At 38.8% G+C, this 18931-nt stretch overlaps 1 long non-coding RNA gene across 1 annotated transcript; it reads left to right on the top strand.

Annotated features, from left to right (window-relative positions):
• The first annotated feature begins 1220 nt into the window (after positions 1–1220).
• LOC143988309 (uncharacterized) lies at positions 1221–15785 on the top strand. Its single transcript, XR_013276821.1, has 2 exons — positions 1221–1313; positions 13049–15785. It is a non-coding gene; the product is annotated as an uncharacterized LOC143988309 (long non-coding RNA).
• The last annotated feature ends 3146 nt before the right edge of the window (positions 15786–18931 follow it).

Raw genomic sequence — 18931 nt, forward strand, 5'->3', positions numbered from 1 at the left:
GAGTGGCCGCATATATGTGTGCAGTCTTCATTTAGAGGTTAAAGCCTAGTTCCAGGCTTTGCGTTACTTTAATAGTTTGTTTAGGACAAGCTCATCCAAACAGGCTATTCCTTACCTCTCACTGTATAGACTGTATGTAAAATAGCTATATACAGTATACAGCAGTGTCTTCTGGCAGCAGCAAAGGGACTTCCCATCCCATTCCTGGAACAAAATTGAGTTGGGCTGAGGACTACTTACAACTTGTTTTTTTGTTTTTTATGAATGAGTACAAGCCTTCTTCTGATTGGCTGAAGTAAAGGCAGCTGCATGATGTCCCAACCTTGACCTTCACAAATCAGAGGAAGCCTTGTATTCATTCATAAAAATACCAGGCATACTATAAGTAGCTCGGAGCTTAGCCCAGAAATGGGAAGGAAAGTCTCCGTCCTGCTGCTGGAGCACATCGACGTAAACTGTATGTAGCCGAGGCTATATACAGTTTAAACAGCGCTATAAACAGTTGCATTTCTTAGTAAAGAACATAGTTTGGAAAAGATTAATTTGCCCAAATAGCTCAATGTTATACATTTCTTTGTAGGTGATGGAAACAATGGACATTCATCCAAAACTGAAATTATCCTTATTTTACTCTCTCTCTCATGGGTAAAAATGTTCATGGCCTAAACAGTGCTCACAGAATCAGCACAATTGTAACCTTATAAGCATAATAAAACACATACAAGACCTACACCTGAACAGTAGACAATAAGGTCAATGCTTTCAAAAGAGTGACTCAAAGCTCATAGAGGCAGCTGTTGTGCTTTACTGTCAATGTCACACAGAAGCTGCAGGAAATAATAAGATATTTTCATGCATAAAGCATGATATAGATGACAAGGTGACAGAATAATGGTGTCATTGTATAAATCCTTTGGAAAACTACAGCTTGAGTTGAAAATATTTTGCTACACTTTTGGAATAGAAGGTCAGAGGAATAAAAAGGTAAAAATAAAAAGATGTGTTTAGGAAGATCATACTAAAAGAAATGCACTGTGATATTATTATTTGCTTTTGTTTTTTTGTTTTAAAGGTCAGAACAGAACACACATTATTTTTAATCATACATGGCTCCCAGATATTTTGCAATTTGTATGGAGTGTGATACCCGACCCTCCTAAAATGTTAATTTTTATGCTAGTATGCAATGTATGCACTGACACAACTATACTTTTTTCAGGTAGTTGCCACCAGTAGGCCAGTTAAATACCGACATGGAGAAGACAAAGATATAAAAACTGTAAAAAAGAAGATGAACTATAAAGTTGAAAAAGGTATGAAAAACATGCATTTTCCATTTATCTTCTACTCTCTCATTTGATAAATTTTTATATCTGCATTTCTACACTCTCCTTTTTCGAAAGTTGACAAAATTATCTTTATAAAGTAGGATTATTCTGCTTTACATCATATAGGAAAGATTAAGAGAAGTGTGGTGTAGATAAACTGTTTCTTTACAGCTTCCTGCACAATTTTGACTATAAATATTAAAATTAATTGTAGCCAACCCCCTAAGGAGCTGCAGATGAATTTGGATCCCCCTCTCCTGCACAACCAGGCACACCGAGTTTTCATAGTCAGAGAACGGTCAGTTTGTTATTTAGTAATATCTTGGATAGGGATGGGAGATTATGGGATGCCCGCTTGACTTAAGCAAAATGTTGACAACAACTATAGGCACATCTTCCTATATACAGTCTATATACAGTCTCCTTTACACTCCTCTTGCACACACTTGCTTGCTGACCCCAGCTGAATCATTGTTAGTTGATCTGACAGGCTCCTAGTCAGATCCAGCAATGGCCCTTCACAGGCTGAGACTAGCAGTCCCTCGTTGTCTAGCAGATGTCAGTGAAACAGCTTGCACATTTCCTCCTGTAGCTACTGATCCCACCACCACCTTAACCCATCTGGGCACAGCTGCCCCTCTCACTAGCCCTCCAGGCTAACTTCTCCAAACCAGTCCTCAAGACTAGACATGTGCATTAATTTTCGTCCGAATGCATTTTCGTCCGAATTACAGGTATTTTCATTTTTTGTTTTGACAAACAATAACGAAAGTGCAGAATCCGAAAAAGGAAAGAACCGACATAAATAAATGCTTTATTTTCATTTTCGTTGTTACAGCAGTTCGATATAGAATAGGAGATTCAACGTGACTCTGACAATAACAATCTGTGTCTATAGAACCTGTGGTCGAATGTGCCTAACCTAACCTCTATTAGTCCAAGATTATATAGAGAAAATATTCAACAGAGAGAACAGATTTGACAGAGAGAAAAGATTCTTAAGTGCTAATTTCAAAGGCTAATATGCAAGTTACTGTCCTAAAAAGTGTCTGGGGACCTGGCTCCTGCCCCAAGGGACATGTATCAATGCAAAAAAAAGTTTTAAAAATGGCAGTTTTTTCGGGAGCAGTGATTTTAATAATGATTAAAGTAAAACAATAAAAGTGTAATATTCCTTTAAATTTCGTACCTGGGGGGTGTTTATAGTACGCCTGTGAAGGGGCGCATGTTTCTGGTGCTTAAAACTGTCCCTGCACAAAGTGTCATTTCTGCAGGAAAAAAAGTCCTTTAAAATCACTCGCGGCTATAATGAATTGTCGTCTCCTGTAATACAGAGAACACTCATTGAAAGTCATTGATAAAAAAAAAAAAACAATTAAAAAAAAGCGTGGGGTTCCCCCAAATTCAATTACCAGGCCCAAAAAATTGACGTGGGGGTCCCCCTAAAAATCCATACCAGACCCTTTATCTGAGCATGCAACCTGGCAGGCTGCAGGAAAAGAGGGAGGGACGAGAGAGCGCCCCCCCTGAACCCTACCAGGCCACATGCCCTCAACATTGAGAGGATGCTTTGGGGGTCTGTGACCCCTCAAAGCACCATGTCCCCATGTTGATGGGGACAAGGGCCTCATCCCCACAACCCTGGCCAGTGGTTGTGGGGGTCTGCGGGTGGGAGGCTTATCTGAATCTGGAATCCCCTTTAACAAGGGGACCCCCAGATCCCGGCCCCCCCTGTTTGAAATGGTAAGGGGGTACAAAATTACCCCTACCATTTCACAAAGGAAGTGTAAAAAATAGTTAAATAAGACAAACACACTTTTGAAAAATTCCTTTATTAAAAATAAAAAAATGAAAAAAGATTCCAGCGGTGGTAATCCACTCTTGCTATCCAGTGACAGATGATCATCTCTCCAGCGATGGTTGATCTGATCCAGCACAGCGAATCCATCCATCTTCTGTCTCCACGGAGGAGACACTGCGGGTTCCCGGCGGCCTGATGTTTCTTATATGCGGAGGGTGGGGCCACCCGTCACTTGACCCCACCCCCTCTGACGCAAGGGGAAACCCAGGCTTCCCCAGTGACGTATGGGTGACACCGCCCCCTCTGATTTAACGGAAACCTGCATTACAAATGGGGGTGTATATACCAATGCACCAATGGCCAATGGGAGAGAAGAAGATTTTACCTTTATTAGAATATTAAAAGAATCATGGAAAACATGTACGTGTGAGTGTGTATACTTTTAGTGTAGGGTACATGAGCATCAAAGAGAAAATAATTAATAATTTAGTCTCCACTACTACAATACTAGAGGTAGAAGTCCAGCCCCAAACTGTGTGTGTGTGTTAATATATATATATATATATATATATATATATATATATATATATATATATATATATATATATATATATTTGATGGGTTTTGTTATATATATTTGATGCATGACACCATACCATGGTAATTGGCCAGTCAAATTGATATTGTTAGGGTGACTTCAATATACCTTTGTAGCCATAGATCAAGAAGGTACCTGGTAGATATTTATACATCATAGGTACTGGTGGCAGTGGCAGCCATAATGGGCCTGAGGCTCTAATTGGCTTGAAAAAGGTTGTGAATCAATATTCGCTACCGGTTTCCGGCTTCTCCTCTTGGCCAATCAGGACAGGAGGTGGATCTAAATAAAACCAGGTTAGCCAAGAGGAGAAGTCGGGAAAGCCGCAGCACCATGACCACTGCAAAGGTGAGTGCGGACCTGGGGGGGGTTGTTTCAGCCCCCCCAAAAATATTTAGTACCAGTCAATTGGATAGTTATAATTAGCAGCGGGAAGGTAAAATATATTCAGTGCTAACCTTTCAAATCCCCCTTTCCTCTCTCTTACAGTGTTATAGTGGATTTAATTTATACAAGGTTATAGAAGCATAGCACATCATTACAGGCTAGTCCATCCAATGGTGCTACATAATAGCAGGTGGCCATACTGTTTATGGTTGGACGGTGTTAATAAGTCTCCCTGTATTTGTAACACTGCAGAGAGGGCAAGTCTTTTTGTATCCAATTATACCCCTATTTGGATTTATATATAGATGCCCTTTGAAGCTGGACTTCTACCTCCATTTTTGTAGTAGTGGAGATTAAACAATTCATTATTGTCTCCTTAATGCTCATGTCCCCTACCCTAAAAGTATACACACTCGCACTTGTTATCCATGATTCATTTAATAACCTAATAAAGGTTAAAATTTCTTCTCTCCCATTGGTAATTAGTGTGGGGGTATATGTACTCCTGTTTTCTATTTTATAGTCTAGAAATATGTTTGGCTTCTGCACAGGAACCATGTAAAGTTTCCCCCAAAAAACTTGTATCTACTCCATCATAACTACAGTCTATTAACATAAAAGTGCCCAGTAGGCAAGTGATTCATTCTTTGTCCACATTGCCCTCTACATGTATTGTACACCCTTTTCAAGACATTCTGCTAACTTTGTTTACTTTAATAATTTTTTTCCTATTTAATACGTGTTTTTATCACATTGTCTACAGTCCTCTTCTGACCTCTCCCTAGCATAACGTTGGTTTTCAGCAGAGGGTCTGACTACTAACTTGAATGTAGAGACCTGTGGGTTGACTTACCAAACCTGGAGAGTGCAAAATCTGGTGCAGCTGTGCATAGTAGCCAATCAGCTTCTAACTTCAACTTGTTCGATTAGGCTTCGCCAATAAAATCAGGAAGCTGATTTGTTTCTATGAAGAGCTGCACCAGATTTTTCACTTTCCAGTTATAGTAAATCAACCCCATAATCTGTTCTACTGCATAAGTAATCATGATGCTCCCTTGTATGGTAACAGTGCAGCAACAGTCATGCATCAAACCTGAACAAGTGGACGTCTTTCATTGTTAGCTTCCTTCCAGGTACTCTCAACTTCCTACATGCCCATTGTTCTCTATAGCCCTCTCTGAAATAGATGCATTTTCCTACAATGTTTTCATTTAAAAGTTTTTCTAAATATATATATTCAAGTACAAAGAGAGATAGCGTGTGTAGAAACTCAGTATGGATCATTTGTTTGTCAGGGTTTGTCAGAAAAAGAAACATTGTAACTATAAAAAAATGCCTATAGTGTAAAAATGTGTGCCAAAAACCAGACTGCAGGGACAATCCATTGTCATACTGAATTTTTAAAGCCCAAAACTTTGCTGTACGTATTGTATTGACACCAACAGTAACTAGAAATGGAAGACTTTCTGCTATTTACATGCTGCTATTGCTGTGTTACTGTAATACATTGCGCTAAGCTCAAGGCATGTGTTTACTAGAATAAGACTGCATGTCAAATCTTATTACTTATCACCAGCCAGTCTTAGGTAATAAAAGATTGTCTGCTGGAAACAAACCTTCAAATTGACTTTAACTTGCAATGATGATTATTTGTAGAAAAGTCAGCCTCCCGCGTATTAAAAGAATCATGATATTTGTGTGGCTATTGCATTAGAATATTTGCAGAAAACTGCAGGTTTCAGCTCATTTTGATTTTGAAACCCTAAGCTTAAGCCCAACAATTATAAAAATCAAACACACTGTGTATATAAGCAGTAACTGTGATAAGAAAAATAAAGTGAAACAATTTAGAATATGGAATATGCTATAAGAACGATTTATACATGTTATCACCGAAGTGACTATTGGGACAGTGTGTCATTACAATAAATAACAATATGCTGTCATTATATTATTGCCTGTGGTGAACCCATTAAAACATATCTAAACCCTAACCCAAAAACAAATGTTACATATTTCAGCTATAAAGCTTTTTCATTTGGTGGTTGTATTAGCTTTTCAGGTTTTCTTCCCTTTTTCACCTGTAACACACATATCCTGTTCTAGAGTGACAATGCTCCCTTTTCTGTACTGTAGCTATGGAGCATTGTCACACTAGACTTATTTTCTGAATTGCACTACAAACATTGGGGTTTATTTACTAAAAGCAAAACAACTGTGCCCTTTGCAAATTGCAGTTGCTCCAGAGCTTAGTAAATGAGCAGAAGCTCTGCTGACTTCCATCATTCAGTCGTCTGCAAGCAAAAATGCTGTTTTTGTTTTAATTTTCCTTGCACATGATTGGGTACTCATTGCAAAGTGAAGCCTTAACTATTTCCCTTTAGTAAATCAAAGAGAAGATAGAAAATAGAAGGAAGCTGTTTTGTAGTTCACAGAAGATAGCTAGGGAAGTTGGTAACATTGTTAGTATGTCATGTCAGTGCAAAGAAAATGCCAACGATACTTAAATTGTTCTCTAATTGTAGAAAATGTACAGTCTGAGAAAAAAAAAAAATAGCCACCATATCTAAGTACTGGTTACCTGCTATAAATAACATGTTTTTTCTTTTGACTAGATATCCTTTAAAATGGGGGTCAGCCAACTGGTAGATCACAAACAGGTGACTGGTAGATTGTGGTCTAGGCTTGCTGACCCACCATTCCAGAGCATCAAACAGAATGCAATGCAGAGGGACTACTTTTAAAGTTGGAGCTTTAGTAGGGAGCAAGAGCCGCATAAGTCAATGCATCCTCTATAGTGCTGGCTCCTGTCCCATGTGTGACAGCAACTGCACTCCACCTCTTATCCCGGCTAGGGGTCTCCAGAGTGGTGCCAGCAGCAAGAAAGAAGAGATCATCCCAGGAAAGTTGCAGATGCACTGTGCTGCAACCGTAGTGCAGGTAAACTGCAGCACATCAGTGTGAAAGCAGCCTTATAGGGGGCTCAGAGCTGGAAATCTACATGAGGGGAAGCTGTGGCTGTGTTTTAATCCATGGCTATGTGCCTGTGAACAGTTCCTTCTGTTGAGCTTTATTCACTTCAGCTCAATCCCCTTTTGCCGTCCCATTGTCATGTGACTCATTAGTGTTACAAGGTCTGAGGTGTGAATGTGGAGCAGGTGTGATAATTTGGCATTTTCGCTCTCAATCTCTCATACTGGTCACTGGAAATTCAACATTGAAACTCATGGCAAAGAACTCTCTGAGGATCTGAAAAAAATCATTTTTGCTCTACACAAAGATGGCCTAGGCGTCATATCCAGAGGTTGTTTTTTGGAAATAGACGTATGAGTGATGTCAGCATTGCTGCAGAGGTTGAAGGGGTGGGGGGTCAGCCTGTCAGTGCTCAGACCATACACTGCACACTGCATCAAATTGGTCTGCATGACTGTCATCCCAGAAGGAAGCCTCTTCTAAAGATGATGTGAATGACAAGGATTAGATGAACGTTTACCAATATTAAAGTACATAATTGCTGAACATATCATAAATGCAAAATCTATTTTCCGGTGACACTCAAAATGAACATAGAAAAAAATAAATGAGCCATGAGACTCTGCTAAAGATGGAATACCCTCCAACATCAGCAAATAAAGTTCATAAAAAACTGCAAAAGTAAATGAATAAATGTAGAAATCTGAGAAAAAGTCTATTCAATAAAGACAGTTATGGATAATCGTCTAAAGGATCAACAGGGATAGAGCATCCACCACCCAGGGGTAGGGGTAGGTACTCTTACCAGAGGAAGTGGACTCACATGCCAGTGGTAGTGAGTCAGACAAGCTTGAGAATAAAGACAGAAACTCTGGTGAACAGTCACAGGAGATCCAAATACAAAGTGCCAACGTCTGGTCCAGCTGATGATCATGGATTAGATCATAAAAGAAACTGAAAAAAGGGGCTCCACATAGCGTAGATCAAAAATGTATGGATTTATTTAAAAAACATAAGTACCAACAACAAGGCTGATGTGCATTAGAAAAAAATTAAAGTGATCACTGAGAATTCCAGTGAGTGCAATGTATAGAGCGGGCTCTCTGTAACCCAGAGTTAGAAATTAGAAGGGCCCTGCTCCAAAGAACTTATAATTAGAGAAGAGCTCGATGCTTGAGTCGAACATTGGGTGTTCGCCCATTGCCGGACAGCGAATATTATTGGGCATTTGCGGCAAATTCGAATAAAGAATATTGACAATTCCTTTATTAAAAAAAAAAGTGTCCCGCAATGTCCATCCATCTTCAATCACAGCACCCGATGGACCCGATAAATAGAAGAAAAAGCACCGGATGGACCCGAAAAATAGAAAAAAAAGCTCTGCTTCGATGGGAGGCTTCCCGTAGATTGCTGTCTCTTGGCTTTCACAGCTGTTATATAGGCAAGGGTGGGGCCATCTGGTGACGTAAGAACAGATTTTTAAGGAAATTGTCAGGTAGGGTGTTCCAAACATCTTGGAGAACTAACCACAGATCTTCTCTGGATGTAAACTTAATCAAATCCTTATGTCTCTTCATGTAATCCCAGACGGACTCGATGATTTTGAGATCAAGGCTCTCTGGGGGCCAAACCATAACTTCCAGGACTCCTTGTTCTTCTTTACACTGAAGATAGTTCTTAATGGCATTGATTGTATGTTCAGAGTGGCTGTCCTTCTAAAGAATACATTTGGGGCCAATCACATGCCTCCCGAATTGTATGGCATGATGCATAAGTATCTGCCTGTATTTCTCAGCATTGAGGACACCATTGATCTTGACCATCTCCATTAAATCTACATTTGCAGAAATGCAGCCCCAGACTTGCAGGGTACCTCCACCAGACTTTACTGTTGCCTGCAGACACTCTTTATTGTACTGCTCTTTGGACCTTTGGTGAACAAAACTGCCTCCTGCTTCAGCTAAATATTTAATATTTTGACTCATCAGCTCACCTGCTGCCATTTTTCTGCACCCAGTTCCTATGTTTTGGTGCATAGTTGAGTTTGTCAGCTTTGTTTCCATGATGGAGGTATGGATTTGTTTGTCGCAGTTTTCCGTGAAGACCATTTTTGTCCAGACTTCTCCAGGCAGTAGATTGGTGTACCAGGGTCCCACTGGTTGCCTCCAGTCCTGTGTTAATGGCACTGCTGGACTTTGTTCAATGTCAAAGGGAAGTAAGCATGATATGTCTTTCATCTGTGGCATTAATTTTCCTCAGCTGATCACTACATCTACGGTTCTCAACGTTGCCCATTTCTTTGTGATTCTTCAAAAGAGCTTGAACAGCACATATTGAAACCCCAATCTGCTTTGAAATCTTTGCTTTGGAGAGACTTTGCTGATGTAGTATAACTACTTTGTCTTGTTGCTTTACTCGATCTTGCCTTCATGTATGACCTGTGACATGAAACTGTCTTCCACAAGTTATAGTTTGGCTGTCCCTTGCCCCGTTTCAAGGCTCCTAAGTAGCTGTTTCTGTTTCAGGTAATGACTTTGATGTAACCTACATATGAAATTGATAATCCTTAACACCTCTTTGGTATAATTGGTTCATTGACCTGACTCTAATTTTACAAAATCCCTGACATTGTGCAAGTGTAAGAATTGGTGCTGGTTTGAAGCCAATGGGTAGTACCACCAAATTTAAATTGTATTTCATTTTTGTTTTCTGTTCTCTCACATTTCATTTTGTAAATTGATAAAAATAAACAAATACAATATATACCGGTATATTTTTTAAAGTATTACCGTATTACTTTCCAGTATTTATTCACACCTGCGTAAAAAATGTGCACAGTACTGTATCTAAATTATTGGATACAATCATAGTTACATAGTTAGTCAGGCTGAAATAAGACATCAAGTTCAATCATTTGAAAAAAAAATGAATACATACATTTACAAGGGGATGAAGGAAAGAAATCCTTCCTGATCACCTAAGGCAATCCGATAATACCTGGATTAACAATCTCTCATTGTAACCTTCAGTTTTACTACAATTAAAACTCATACTATGCTGTGTACACACTTTGTATATTCACAGTCAAAAACATTAAAACATTTAGCTAGTTTCACACATATGCGATCTCAGACCACAGGTGCCGATCACATGCAATGCCTATGCGATGCGAGTTCCGCCATACAGTTGTGTGGCTGAACTCGAATTAGATTGCCAGAAAAAAAAGTGTAGGGACGTTTTTCCCCCTCACACCAAAATCTAATCACATGGGTGTTCTCACCTATGCGATCCGAATACTGATGCGAGTTCACACTGCGATCTGTGAACCGTTCTGGGGGTGTCATCAACAATGTATTGACACCCGCAGTGGTTCGCAGTGAGCAGTGCGAACTGCCTGCTGGAGAGATGCGATGCCGAAACCGCCGCTCTAATCTTTCTTGTTCCCGCTTCGCACAAGTGTGAACCTAGGCTTAAAGTGATTGTAAAGTCTGTTTTTTTTCTATTAAAATAACAAACATTTCATACTTACCTGCTCTGTGTAATGGTTTTGTACAGGACAGCCCAGATCCTTCTCTTCTCGGATCTCTGGCTGGAGCTCCTGGCCCCTCCATCTTGTTGAGTTCCCTCACAGCAAGCAGCTGCAATGGGGGCTGAGCTGCAGCTCGTGCATCCATGCAGACACGGAGCTGCGGTTCGGCCCCACCCCCTCTCCCTCTCCTGATTGGCTAACTGAGCTTGCTTGACAGTCGTGGATTCAATAGCGCTGTGTCTCAGCCAATCAGGAGGGAGAGTCCCGGACGGTCAAGGCACTTGTGGACATTGCAGGATAGAGAGAGGGCTCGGGTAAGTATTGGGGGGGGGGGGGCTGAGGGGAGCTGCTGCCCTCAGAAGGCTTTTTATCTTAATGCATAGAATGTATTAAGATAAAAAAAACCTTCTGCCTTTATAACCTCTCTATAACCTCTCTAATGCCTCACTCAGAATAATATCCCCAAATCTAGTTTCTAACATGTACAACTTTAAGTGTTTTAATCACCAAAATAAACAGTTTGTGCAAAACTGGATATGCATATTGACTTGTAGGTGTAGCTTAGGAACAATGGCTTTCTTTTTTTCTGTCATACTTCTTCTACAGGTTCACTAATCAAGACTTAGTATATTTCATAGTGTGTCCTCCTCAGTGATCAGCAGGCATACCAGTCTTATTAGCTTATTTATGTCATAAATACCTAATGCTACAGTACATGTTGCCTGACACAAGTATTCTGTCAAAATTATGTAACTGTCATTAAACATATTCATATACTATAACTTTCTGATTTTGTATTTTTTTCCTATAATTAGATCGTTTAATGGCTAAATATGTCTAGTTTATTTTTATGTGGTCATGTTGCTGCTATGATATATTTTAAGCTACACATTGTGGTTGATTTACTAAAGGCAAATCCACTTTGCACTACAAGTGCACTTTGAAGTGCAGTTGCTGTAGATCTGAGAGGGACATGCAGGATATAATAAAAAAAAGCAGCATTTTTGCTTGTACATGATTGGATGATAAGATCAGCAGAGCTTACCTTCATTTCAGATCTTTCCCTCTGATCTACAGCGAATGCACTTCCAAGTGCACTTGCAGTGCAAATTGGATTTGCCTTTAGTAAATCAACCCCATTGTAATTTGATTTCAGTGTAATTCAATTTTAATTTAATTTAATTAATTTAATAGTAATTTTATATTGTTGCCTTTATTTTATTTTCTCTTCTGCCAATAACATTTTTTTTTCATTCTATTCCCCTTGTTAAGGCTGGTTTAATAAAGGGGTTGGGGGGCTTTGCTCAATAAATTGTGTGATTACTGTCCAATTACATAAAAATCAAATTCCCATTCAGTTTGAATACCCATACATGTGCAAATGTATAACAATAATAAGGATTTGTACATGTAGTGAAGGTACTTGTAGCAGGTAGGTTTCAAAATGGGCACAGCTATATTGCATGGCCAGTATCCAATATTATTTAACCAAGGCAGCATGTCCACAGCAAATACATATCAGATTATAAATATTAGCTTTTCTGGCTTTAACTGCACAACCAAAATTAAAATAAGTTGTGTAGTTTTTACTTGTTAAAGCTGTTCACACCCAATTAGAGGGAATTTACTAAAACTGGAGCAGACAGAGTCTGAAGCAGCTGTGCATAATAACCAATCAACTTTTATCCTCAAATTGCTCATTTAAACTTTGGATATGAAAGCTAGAAGCTCATTGGTTTCCATGCATAGCTGCTCTAGATCCGGTCTGCTCCAGTCTTAGAAAATTCCCCTTAGTATCTCACTGGAGAACAACATGCTTTGGCTTTACAACGTTTTTATATCATGAAAAGTCATATCTGTAGCCTATGGTTTACATGACACAGAGCAAGAAATCTTCATAGCATACCCCACTGAAGTATCCAGACAGATTTCTATTTTTAAAAGAAAAAATTCTGTGCACATGATTGGGTATTTAAGGTGAGTAAATGATGACATTATTCACTAAGCTAAGTGGGCATAGGGGTTGAAGTAGACTTTGGGGTTTATTAACTAAAGTCAAATCCACTTTGCACTACAAGTGCTCTTAAAAGTGCATTCTCTTTAGATCTGAGGTTGAGATCTGAAATGAGGGGAAGCTCTACTGATTTTATAATCCAATCATGTTCAAACAAAAATTATATTTTTTATTTTCCTTGCATGTCCTCCTTTAGAGCTACAGCGATTGCACTTCCAAGTGCACTTGCAATGCACTAGTAGTGCAAAGTGCATTTGCCTTTAATTAATAAACCCCAAAGTCTACTTCTTTAGTAAATAAACACCAGCACATACACAAAGTCGGTTATAGTTTTCGGTATTTTTACAGCTGTCCTGTTAAAATATAGCGCATGTTCTTAATCACTGGTTGACTACATTTTGTTGTATTTTTTTTGCAGGCTAATTTAAAAGAATGGAATCAAAGAACAAATTGCCTAGAAGCCAAATACACATTTATTAATGAAAAGTGAAAAGACTGCAAAGTATCTATGTACACACCCTATAACCAGTGCTACAATGCTGCAAACATTTATATATAAGTCCAAATGATGGAATCTAAAAAAATAAGGAAAACACGATGTCTGCAAAAATTATGTATGCAAATATATTGTATTGTTTATTGAAATTGTGCAGCTAAAATGATGAATATCATAGAGAATTGTTAGCATATATTTATATATAGATTTGGTTATGCTCAGTTTATGCTTCATCTCACTAATCAGCCCATAGATGGACCTTTTTTTTTTTTTTCAACCAGCAGGTTTAAAGAAGAAAACCAAATTCCCCCATCCACACACACTTGCGGATGGAGGAATCCTCCCTCCATGTCTTTGTATTCTGACAGTGGGGGGACTTCCACTCTGTCAGAATCCATTGATCAGCATTGCAGGCTACAGTAGAGAAAATCAAATAAGGTGGTTCTACAGAAGTTAGGTTTAAGCACAATCGCTAAAATCCTGAATTTTGTCTGATCTCCGAGGTGAACAAATCCACTGGCCATGGTGTTATGGGTAAACTGGTAACTGCTGTGGACCTGAAATGCAGGACCCTTGCCAATTTGCATTCAGATTTTCAGGCAGAGAGACTAAGAGAGAGAGACTAACATCTAGTATTCTCTAATTAAAAGAGTCCATGCTTGGAACTGGCAGCTCTCTTTATAAGTACAGTATTTTACTTGTCATGACAATCATTTTACTGGCATTTGGATGAAGCCTTTTACTTTTTTATGTGGAATCTATACTTTTTTTTAATAAATATACTACACGGTATGTGGTCCCCTGCTTGTGGCTCTGTGTGATGAGTGCTGTGATGAAGCAAACCTTCTGTCCCCAGTAGTGAGAAGCAGTACTGCGAGGTGTCCCCATTTTGAGAATGGAGCTGCATGCATGTGTGAAGGATACTATTGACACAAATGCTCATGTTGCTGCTTTCCTCTGGCAGCTTTAATGTCAATGAGTGTATTCTAATTCTATAGACAAAAAATTAGAGCTGACGTGGAATAGGCTCAGAAGGTGTCTCAGTCCCAAATACAGACCCAATACAACACAATAGACATGTGCATTAGTTTTCGTCCGAATGCATTTTCATCTGAATTTCAGGTATTTTCGTTATCGTTTTAACAAACGATAACGAAAGTGCAGAATCCGAAATACGAAAGATCTAACATAAACAAATGCTTTATTTCTGTTTTCGTTGTGACAACAGTTTGATATAGATAGGAGATTCGACATGACGCTGACAATAACAATCTGTGCCTATCGAACCTGTGGTCGAATGTGCCTAACCTTAACTCTATTAGTCCAAGATTATTCTACATAGAGAGAAAAGATTCGACATAGAGAGAAAAGATTCGACATAGAGAGGAAAGATTTGACAAAGAGAGAAAGGATCACTGCTGGAATTGGGTGGGGGAAGTAAAATAAAAATAATGATGATGAATGTTATTGGCTGATTGTAAACAAAGAGGAGAAGCAGTAAAATAGCTAGAACTAAGTGCACACGTACAGCCAACTTACTTTCACTTACGATTGCTAGCAGAGAGAGACACGTACACTGAATCATTTCAGAAGACAGTCAATTTTAGCTGGTCCGTTTGTCAGAGAACCTAAACTATTTGGCAATTAAGCATAAGCACTGCAGCAGAACAATAGTGAAGCAAGCTACAGTTCAACTTAACTTTTTCATAATAATCTGCTGCTATTGTGTTAGTGTTGTGAACTTGATAGTGATACTAATGTTACTAGTGTTGTGATAGCCTCAGAGGCTGCCTGTGTTGTGGGGGGGAGATTGTTATTATAGATTCTATATTATAGATTGAGATTCTATATAGATTCTTTATACACACTAGACATGTGAATGCATTTTCGTCCGAATGTCAGGTATTTTCATTTTCGTTTTGACAAACCATAATGAAAGTGCAGAATCTGAAAAACAGAGAACCCGAATTATTATTAAGCATAAGCACAGCAGCAGAACAATAGTGAAGCAAGCTACAGTTCAACTTAGCTTTTTCCTAATAATCTGCTGCTATTGTATTAGTGTGAGAACCTTATAGAGATACTAGTGTTGCTGCTAGTGTTGTTGTGATAGCCTCAGAGGCTGCCTGTGTTGTGGGGTGGATTTATTATTATAGAATCTTGTTACCTGCCTGATCAGTGATCGCTATCACCAGTCCACCAGTTTCTGTTTGAACGAGTATGTAATATATATACAGAAACACTTGTAGATGGCCCAGGAACGTCCTCCAATGCCTCCATGTCGCTCTCACAATGGGTTGCTGCTGTATTCGTTATTATCAGTCACTCACTATCTGACACCTGACACTGTGAGACTTAGACCATTCATTCAACATGGACGACGGAGATTTGACAAAGCAACGAAAAACACGCACATTTATAATAATATTCGACGGAGCATCGAAACTGTACAATGCTGCAATCGTACATTTGCGGAGTCAAATGCTCCGCCTATAGGCTATATAGAGTTTAGCAGCTCAGTCGAATCTTCTTTATACATTCGACAGACACCATAAGCCTTCAAAGACAGATTCGACCGTAATTCATGTGAATTTTTGGACAAATGCAATTTTTGAACGAAAAACAAAATAAATAAAAACAAATTTCGGGAGTAACTAAATACATTTATTTTTCGGACGAAAACTAAATTCCGAAATGAAATATTTCACTCTGCACATGTCTAATACAGACAGCCATTAATGTCTAAATAGCTGGCAACAATAGTGAGTGCACCCACCCCTAAGTGAAAATGTCCAAATTGGGCCCAAAGTGTCAATAATTTGTGTGACCACCATTATGTTCCAGCACTGCATTAACCCTCTTGGGTATGGAGTTCATCAGAGCTTCACAGATATCCACTGGAGTCTTCTTTCACTCCTCCATGACAACATCACAGAGCTGGTGGATGTTTGAGACCATTTGGCAGATGCCCCACAGATGCTCAATAGATTTTAGGTCTGGAGACATGCTTGGCCAGTCCATCACCTTTACCCTCAGCTTCTTTAGCAATGCAGTGGTGGTCATCTTGGCGGTGTGTTTGAGGTCGTTATCATGTTGGAATACTGCCCTGCAGCCCAGTCTCCGAAGGGAGGGAATCATGCCCTGCTTCAGTATATCACAGTACATGTTGACATTCATGGTTCCCTCAATGAACTGTAGCTCCCCAGTGCTGGCAGCACTCATACAGCCCCAGACCATGACACTCCCACCACCATGCTTGACTGTAGACAAGACACACTTCACTTTGTACTCCTCTCCTGGTAACCGCCACACACGCTGGACACCATCTGAACCAAATAGGTTTATCTTGGTCTCATCAGACCACAGGACATGGTTCCAGTAATCTATGTCCTTAGTCTTCTTGTCTTCAGAAAACTGTTTGTTGGCTTTCTTGTGCATCCTCTTCAGAAAGACAGCCACGCAGATCAATTTGATGCAGAATGCAACATAACGTTAGAGCACTCACAGGCTGCCCCTCCACCCTTTCAACCTCTGCAGCAATGCTGGCAGCACTCATATGTCTATTTCCCAAAGACAGCTTCTAGATATGACGCTGACCACATGTACTCAACTTCTTTGGTCAAGCATGGCGAGGCATGTTCTGAATGAAACCTGTCCTGTTAAACCACTGTATGGTCTTGGGCATAGTGCCACAGTTCAGTTTCAGGGTCTTGGCAATCTTCTTATAGCCTAGGCAATCTTTATGTAGAGCAACACTTCTTTACTTTAGATCCTCAGAGTTCTTTGCCTTGAGGTGCCATGTTGAACCTGTATGACCAGTATAAGAGAGTGAGAGTGATAACACCAATTATAACACACCTGCTCCCCATTCACACCTGAGACCTTGTAAGTCACATGACATTGGGGAGGGAAAATGGCTAATTGGGCCCAATTTGGACATTTTTACTTAGGGGTGTACTCACGTTTGTTGTCAGTGCTTTAGACATTAATGACTGTGTGCTGAGTTATTTTGAGAGGACAACAAATTTACACTGTTATACAAGCTGTAAACTCACTACTTTACATTGTAGCAAAGTGTAATTTCTTCAGTGTTGCCACATGAAAAGATATAATAAAATATTTATAAGAATGTGAGGGGTGTACTAACTTTTGCAAGATACAGTATATATATATATATATATATATATATATATATATATATATATATATCCCTAAGACAATGATCTTACATTGCTGTTTAGAGTTATAAAACTGTGCTGCTAATGGTATCTTGCAAGCATCGTAATGGGTTGTCAGGATTTATTTTTACCTAAATCATACACCATTAAAGAAAATAATGTAAACCATTTTACAGTTACACAGGCTGTTCTCTCAATGTACATTAATGAATGTTTATAGCCTTAGGAAGAAATAAACTGACACTTCTCAATAATGGATGTTCATGTCCATAAAGTATGTAAAGTTAAACAGTAATTAAAACTAATCACTGACTATTTTAATCAGTGAATGTCAGGAATGGCATTATCATAGTAGCAATCTCAGTACAGCACTTATGCAGTAAGCCTCTGTAGATAAGTCAAGATGTGTGATGGATGGCAATTATTTCTCCAGGCAATATTCTTCTTAGCTGCACGACTCAGGAAATGCAGCACTATCTATATATTTATTATAGATTTTTTCAGCATCTCAGCTCCTTTCATTACATTTTACTTTCCTTCATGTTCAAAACCATTGTGAAATAGTAATCCTCAAAGTATAGCATCTGTACTCAATGATCTCCCTAGATAATTTTCTCGTTGTTAATATATCAGTATCTACTTGCTTATTTACAATTTCTCCAAACAAGGGTGGTAGCTATGTAATTCTTGGTTACAATTTTAACTTTTACTTTAGTTTATTTTCTTCATCTAAAGTTTAACAGTACAATGTTAACTGCTATTGGATATGTATGCATGTAAAATACAGTCCTCTATTATATCCTACTGGAACAATTTGGCCTACTTCTTCTTATAATAATGCTTTTGATAATTCATCATTGCATGAAATTATTTATGGGCAGCTCTCAATAAATTAGAGATCAGGGATTTGGAAACAAAAATATTCTTTTTTTAGGCTGTTGTAGACATTTACTTGTTTGATTAGAAATATTATTCTACTACATGCTTCAGTTTTTGGTATTTAGTCTTACATTTACCCTAGAATGCTCTGGTGTAAAGAAGAAACTATGGCAATCCCTAATTGAATGTTGGGATGGGACTTGTACAGGGCCTGAGGTTTTAACAATACATTCCTTCAAATTTAAATTCACAATTTTTCTTGACAGCAAGCATGTGTTTGTTTTGGCATGTTACTCTGTCCTTCATTCCCTTAGACATAGGATTGCATTGTGAAAATTGAGATGAGCTTATAACCCAAAATTTGTGTTGGGCAATTTTCCTCAATCTACTCCAGTGAGGCAGTTTACACCAATCTACTTTTTAAAACCTTTCATAGCTTTCTTAGTTTTAATTAAAACCTTGAAATAAACCTTTAAATACATAAATGCGGGTTGGCATTCCTATAGAAAAGTGGTCTTCTATATACTGACGCTGAGCTGATATTAATACAAACATATATGCTCTCCAACACAGAAAAAAAGTTTAACCTTCTTAAAACAGCAGTCACGGTACTTTACCCCTGCCAAACTTAACACATTTTATCCCTCAATTTCTCCTCTCTGCTTTAGGGGTTGCCCCTCCCAGGGAACCCTATTACATATCTATTGGGATTGTCCTCACATACAAAACATTTGGCATAAGGCCAGCA

This window comes from Lithobates pipiens, unplaced genomic scaffold (genome assembly GCF_037356315.1).
Source record: "Lithobates pipiens isolate NorthernLeopardFrog02 unplaced genomic scaffold, aLitPip1_a1.2 Scaffold_18, whole genome shotgun sequence".
Classification (NCBI taxonomy): Eukaryota; Metazoa; Chordata; class Amphibia; order Anura; family Ranidae; genus Lithobates; species Lithobates pipiens.